We start from the raw sequence: 7,092 nt of genomic DNA, 5'->3' as shown, positions 1-7,092 counted from the left end.
CTCGTTCCTCTCCGGCACCCCGGCCGTGCTCCCCGCGCCGTGCTCCCCTCTCATGCCTCTTCCCTCCTTTCTGCGCGCGGCCCCTGCCCGCTGCCTCCTGCTCCGCGGGCCTCACCCCGCGCCGGGACAGCGCCTGGGGCCGCCCTCGCTGGGGGGCCGTCCCGCTCGTCCCCAGGGGCTGACCCCCCGCCCCCCTTCCTCGGCGCTAAGGGCTTCCTGCTGGGCTCCGGCCTACCTTACGGGGCGGCCCCTCGCCTCCTGCCTTCAGCCCTGCCGTCCTCCTCTTCGTCACTCTGCTGGTAACACCGAGCAATCCTTTCAGGGTTTTCCCTTTTCTTTTGTCTGACGCGTCTGCAGCCGTCAGTTATCAGCTCCGGTTGGGAAACGGGCTCCTCACAGCGGAGGCAAGGCCTGCATTCCCAGCACTTGGTTGTAATTTTTAAAGATGCAAGCCTGAGGGGCGCCTGGGTGGCTCAGTGGGTTGAGCGTCCGACTTCAGCTCAGGTCATGATCTCATGGTTTGTGGGTTTGAGCCCTGCGTTGGGTTCTATGCTGACAGCTGACACTAAAAAAAAAAATTTTTTTAAAGAGATGCTTAACTGAGTCACCTGGGCGCCCCTGTCACAGACTTTTATACGCCAGTGGTGTCCATGAAGCTTAGGTACAAGCTTGGTCCTGCGGTCTTCCCTGGCCCGCTGGGCTCTGCTCTGGTCATCCTGGGGGTGCACCGCTCACCTGCACCCGTCCCGGGAGTGACAGCAAAGATGGATACCACGCACCCTACTCCTACCCTAAACGCAGCTCTGCCAAGCAGTATGTGTGAGGGGGACCCCCCTGGCCCGGCCTGGCAGCCTGTCACGTGCCAGCAGGTACCTGAAGTTACCTGGGCAGAGCCTAGCCGGTGGGCGGGGTGTGGGCTGGAAGCCTCACCACCCCTGCCCTGGACCCCATGTACAGTCCCCCAGGGCTTGGGTGAGGGACACAGACGAGGAGAGGCTGTGGTTTTTATGCGGGAATAAAAGCTCGGGGGAGACATGGAATGTAGGTTTCATGGGTGCGGGTGCACCAGCACTGACGCACCTGTTCCGTGGCTGCGTTGCTTCTGGCCAGTCCTTGTTGAGCTACGTCCTGTCCCCAGCTTTCAGGGAGGAATCCACGGCACACAGAAGTTGAGGGACTTGCGGAAGGTCACATGGCCACTAAGCAGAGGGTCAGACGGCGGACACTCATCTTAACCGTCACCTCAGCCCATAGGGCTGCCACCAGCCACACGTGGCTTTGAGCTGGAGATGTGGCCAGTCCCGACGGAGCTGTGCTGAGGGTGTAAAGCGCACGCTGACTTCAGAGACTCAGTGTGATAAAAAGAATGTGAACTAATGCGTCATTTTTTATACTGATGACACATTGAGACTACAGTACTTGGGATATATTGGTTAAAATTAAGCATATTTAAAAATCACATCACATTCTTTTGGCTTCTAGACCACGTAGAATCCACATATGGCTGTCACATTTGTGCTGGGCGCACTGCCTCACACCCTAGTGCAGCCGTGGCCCCGGGGTCACTGCGGTCCCAGTCTCTCTTGGCAGCTGTTTGGGGAAATGACATAAATATCCTGAGCCTGTTTCTCTGGTCCATGGAGCAGGGTTAAGTGTGAGGGTGCCTGGGAAGGGTCATTGGCGGGGATTCTTTCCGTGTGTGATCGATTGCGCTTCCCCGACGGCTCAAGAACTTGATCTTTCCATGAACCTGATGTCCATTTGTACGTCTTTGGAGAAATGTCTGTTCAGATTCTTTGCCCATTTTTAATTAGGTTATTTGTCATCGTTGAGATAGTTCTGTGTTCTGGACACTAGACTCTTACCAGGTATATGATTTGCAAGTGTTTTCTCTATTTCTGTGGGCCGTTTTCCTGTTTTCTGGATGCTGTCCTATGAAGCACGGAGGTTTTACCTTCCGATGAGTCTAATTTAGCTGTTTTCTCCTTGGCCGTTTGTACAGTTGCCGTCGTGTTTGCAGATTGTGTGGGGAGGTGTGCGCCTGCATTTTCTACAAGTGCCATCGTTCTGGTGTTCGGACTTCGGTCCCTTTCCAGTAAATCTGGCGGAGGGCGTGCTGGGCCTCTGTGCTCTCGGCAGTCCGGCCGCACTTGTTGGAAACCCGCCCGTTGCTGTGAGCCTGCGGCGGCCTGGTAGGAGGCCAGTTGGCCGCAGCTCTAGGAGCTCCTTTCTGGAGTCGGTGTTACCTCGTTGACCTGCGTGTGTCCTGATGCCGGCGGCCCCTGCTCGATTGCTGGAGCTTTCCAGTGCGCTGTGAGATCGGGATGTGCGGGTCCTCCGACTCTGCGTTTCTCTGTCAAGATCAGTTTGGCCATTCTGGGTGTCTTGTATCTGCGTGGATTGGGTTGTCGATTTCTGCCGAGGTTTGGGCAGTGGGCCGGGTGGTGGTGTGCGCTGGCCGCTCTGGGGAGTCTTGCCGCCGTGGCACAGTGAGGTCTGCCGCCCCAGAGACGCGGCGGTTCCCACTTACCTCCCCCTTCTGCAGTTTCTTTCAACAGTGCTCCGCAGCTTTCAGTGTGCAGGTCTTTCGCTTCCCGGGTAAATTCATTCCTAGGTATTTTCTTTTTTGGTGGCACTGTAAGTTAAGTTGGTTCCTAATTTTCTAGTTGGATTGTTTGTTACAGGCAGAAAGAGACAAAACCGACTTTCGCGTGTACCCTGAAACTGCGTTGAGTTCACTTACTAGCTCTAATAAGTTTCTTGTAGATGGTTTGGGTTTTCCATGTACACCACCATGCCACGTGCAAAGAGAGTTGACTTCTTCCTTTCCAGTTTGGACACCTCTTGTATCATTTTCTCGCCTGTGCGCGCTTGTGTCTGGTGAGTGCAATTGCTTTTCTCAGGAGCGGCGTGGGATCTGGGCAGCTGCCTTTGCTGTGTCTGTTGGGCTTTTGTCCCGCCCCACTGTCCTTCCTAGTCTGGATTTGAAAGCAGCGTCCTCAGGATTCTGATGAGGGAATGGCGGGCCTGTGCTAGAACTGGCTTCTGCGTGTTCGAGGAGGACAGGAGAGGATATGCGGAGCCTGAAATGCTGTGCCTGCTGCACGCGGCCGCGCGGCTCCTGCTGCAACGGTGACCGCCCCCCGGGCCGAAGCTGCAGGTGTCGGCGCGGACAGGACAGCTGGGGGCTGCTGAGGGTGTGCAGGCGGGCTCGTGTCCACGGTGAGCTGGACGTGCCGTGAGCTCTCGCTGAGGTCCGCTGTCGGCGAGGTTGCCACGTTTCACGGGAAAACATTGGACGGTGAATATACAACAAAAGCAGTTTCCCAAAATAACCTCTTGGGCGCCTGGCGGAAGGAGCCGGTGCCGGTGGCCATGGCAGCTGTCCTGGACCCGCCACGCCGAGGCTGGGGTGCCTCGGCCACTGCCTCTCGCGGGCTGTGACCTCGGAGGCTGCCTGCTTGTCTCGGGGCAGCCTCGCGCTCTTCCTCAACGTCGCCCTGCCTGGCCACTGTCTTTCAGGAGCGCTGGAGAGGCAGGCAGAGGGGCTGGGACCTTGACCTTGCTCCAGATGCACCTGTGAGGACAGCCATGGCTGCTGGAGGTGGGGTTTGGGGGCTGGAGCCCAGGAAACAGAAAGCTTTGGTGGGAAGCTCTTTGAAAATAAGGTGCTACGTAAAGTTTTTACATCTTTATCATTAAAAAAAATTGAGTTATGTGAGGGTCTGCACTAACCTGGGCCTCCAGCTGAGTCACGTCTTCCATACGTGCACGCCCCTGGAATTCCCCCGGGAGAGAACATTCCAGGCCTGCTCCCAGGCAGCCTTCAGCAGGTCACCCGTGCGCCCCCGCCCCCGGATTGCTGACCGCTGCTGGCGTCCTCCGCTCCAGGAGCACGACTCTGTTTCCCTGGTGGTTGGCAGTCAGCCACCAGCCTGAACAACACCCCAGACAGCCTGACCGCCAGAGAGCTCCGTTTCTGCCAGGCCGGCGGCGCTGCAGGAGCGGCTGTGGGCGCTGGCTGAGGGGTGCCCCCACCCCGCCTGCTGAGGGGAGAAGGGGCCGCATGGTCGTGTGGCCCGTGTCCAGGGAAGGTGTGGAGCCTGGCTGGCCCAGGGCGATCGTCCAGGATGGAGCCGAGCAGGAAGGCTCCGGGCCATGCATGTCTCAGCCAAGTGGCCAACAGGGCCCCAGGCCTGGTCGCCATGCCCCCCTGCAGGGCCTGCTGCGGCCTGGGGCGAAGCTGGGCGCCTCTGCTCTGCACCCCTCCCCCACCGCATCTCCTGGCAGCCGCACAGCCCCGCCTCGGCCTTCTCTGCCTCTGGGCACCCAGCTCTGCAGCTCTGTCCTGTGGCCCCAGCTGTCCTCCACAGAAACCGGGGCAGTGGCCAATCAGGGACTCGCTGGACCCGGCAGGCATGCCGGGGGCCGGTCCGGACAAGAGCATGGATTCAGGATCCCAAGTGGACGGGCCGCTCGCCTCCTGCAGCCGAGACCTTGTGAGTCCAAGCGGCAGGGCTGTCTGAAGGTCACAGCCGCCCTGCGGAGACGCGCCTCCGGCCAGGAGGTCGCCACCCAGGGCTCACTGGCCGCCCCAGCACTTGCCAGACTCGAGTGTCTCCGTCTGCAGGGAGAGCCTTTCCCCTGGAGACCCCAGGGGGGAAGTGAGGGTCAAAGCCGTCGTTTAGGAGACTCGTGTTTCCAGTGCTCAGAGCTTCAATCCCGACCCTCCCGCTGGCCGCACGGAGCGGGGCTGTGGTGCACACTCGCGCTTTCTCTTGGCGCGTCTTCTGGTTGGGACGGCCCGTTAGCCCTCGTCAGACTGCCAGCACTTACCATTTTGTGTCCGTATTTTACTGCACAGGCGGATGCGGTAGCCACAAAATAAAAAGTCATGACAAAAATTCCTTTCTTTCTTTTTTTTTTTTAATGTTTATTTATTTTTGAGAGAGAGAGAGACCAAGACAGAGACTCTGAACTGTCAGCACTGACCCCGAACCGGGGATCGAACTCGGGAATGGCAAGATCATGACCTGAGCTGAAGTCGGCGCTTAACCGACTGAGCCACCCAGGCGCCCCGGAATTCCGTTCTTTCTTACTGAAAATTTACTCAACGCCCCTAAGGGTTACAGTCTTTCCAGGGCTCATCTTACAGCTTCTGGAAAGATCCCAGCTGGAATAGGGGGTGGGGGTGGGGGGCCGCAGCAGCAGCCTTATCTAAAACTTTGTTGCTGGGGCGCCTGGGGGCTCAATCGGTTAAGCATCCGACTTCGGCTCAGGTCATGATCTCACAGTTCGTGGGTTTGAGCCCCACATCGGGCTCTGTGCTGACAGCTCAGAGCCTGGAGCCTTGGCCAATTCTGTGTCTCCCTCTCTCTCTGACCCTCCCCTACTCACTTTCTCTCTCTCTCTCAAAATACATTAAAAAAATTTTTTTTAAACCAAAAAACTTTGTTTCAGGCCAGGGAACTGATCTAACATATTTCTCGCACTCAGAGGGAAGAGCAATGCAAACTTGGAACACTTTTGGCCCACCCAGAGCTCACTCTCGGGACACTCCCTCCCACTAGTGGCATCTGCGAGGCGATCTCTCCCTCCCGTTAGGGGACCCGAGCCCGCTCTCTTGGGAATGGACCTCATTTCCGGGTCCCACAAGTAACCTGTGCCCTCACCACAGACAGCAGCTCAGCTGGAGTCTCACACTGCGGATGACTCCATAGCCACCCGGGCACCAGAGGGCTGTCACGTCTCACCCCTTCACCCTTCCTCTGCAAAATAATGCTCTGGACATGAGCTGGGGAGTCTGAGTGCTCAGGATCCCACTTTTACAGCCACCCTGTCAACTGTCCCCAAGAGCACTTCTAAGTTTGGTGACTCCGGAAGAGCCGCGGACTCGGCAGTCAGAGCTGTGACTTCATGCAGGGAAAGGACACAAAGCAAGGGCAGCGGCGGGAGGAGTCACACGGGATGCACTGTCTCTCCACAAGGCTCTGTGACAGCACGTGTGGGATGCCATCCCCCAGGATGCTCACTGGACCCCCGGGCATTCACAGGGCTGGGCACGTAGGCGCCCTCTGCCTGGCTGGCACCAGACTTCTAGATGCCCAGGGGCAAGCAGGTGTTGGGCCAGGACAGTTACCTCTTTTGGCCCCAAAGGAGCTTCAGAATGCAAGAGAAGAGGGCAGGATGGAGACCACAGGGGCGGGCCCCAGAAGCTTCCTCAGGACCCTGCAGCCCACCCACCACCTCCTGGCCCATGGCCTCCTCCTGACCCCCCCAGCCCCGGGCTCTCCAGCCTGTCCTGCCATCCCCACCGGCAGCCTGCCAGCCCACCCGCCACGGCCTGTGTGCCGAAGCTTTTTCACGGCGGGCGGCATCGGTAAACACCCACTATGCACTGTATTATTTATGTGTAACTATAAAACAACACGTAAAACTTAAAACATTTACAAAGAGTGATCTCAATAGAGAAACAGGTTTCCCTCTGCGTTCCAGGGGAAAACCTCGGGTATTCTGGAGAGCTGCTCCTCCCACAGGCGACACTGCGAACAGCAAGTCTGTCTCCCGCTCGGGGGCCTTGGCTCCCACTGCCTGCTGGACAGTCCCGCTCGGCCCCCACCCCGCGCGGGGGCGCCGCAGGCCACGTGACGGCCCGCCCCTCGCTGCCCCCAGCCAGTCGGGCTCCGTCCCGCTCCCGGAGCGCCCCTGCAGGGACTGGGACCGGACGGGGCCGAGCGACCCCGACCTCAAGCCCGCCCGCCCGAAGGCCAAGGGCGAGCTGCCTAGTGGCGGGTCCCGCAGCGACGCCTATGGAAGGGACGAGACAGTGTCCGGGGACAGGCCCCGAACTCAAGCCCGCAAACTTTACGTAGGGGGCCAGACAGTACGTACGATTTGTAATAATCCTTCAAACCTTTTGCAATAATCCTTTAAATATGTAAAGACCATCGGCGGCCCGGTGGCGGTACAAAAGCGGCCGTGGGCGCCGGGCCCGCCGCTGAGCCTCGGTCCTGGGCCGGGGCTGCCGAGGGGCGTCCACGCGGCCCTCGGGCCCTCCGCTCCCCCGCGTGTCTGTCCACGGCGGGCCGCCCG

General features: G+C 59.1%; 1 long non-coding RNA gene across 1 annotated transcript in view; it reads right to left on the bottom strand.

Annotated features, from left to right (window-relative positions):
• Positions 1-444, bottom strand: part of LOC115278769 — a 7,355-nt gene extending 6,911 nt beyond the window's left edge. Inside the window, exon 1 of the long non-coding RNA XR_003903093.1 lies at positions 236-444. This is a non-coding gene — a long non-coding RNA (uncharacterized LOC115278769). The remainder of the gene's footprint in view (positions 1-235) is intronic.
• Positions 445-7,092: the final 6,648 nt, after the last annotated feature.

The sequence above is a fragment of the Suricata suricatta genome, chromosome 15, assembly GCF_006229205.1.
Source record: "Suricata suricatta isolate VVHF042 chromosome 15, meerkat_22Aug2017_6uvM2_HiC, whole genome shotgun sequence".
Lineage (NCBI taxonomy): Eukaryota > Metazoa > Chordata > Mammalia > Carnivora > Herpestidae > Suricata > Suricata suricatta.
This window is presented reverse-complemented; position numbering and strand designations above follow the sequence as displayed.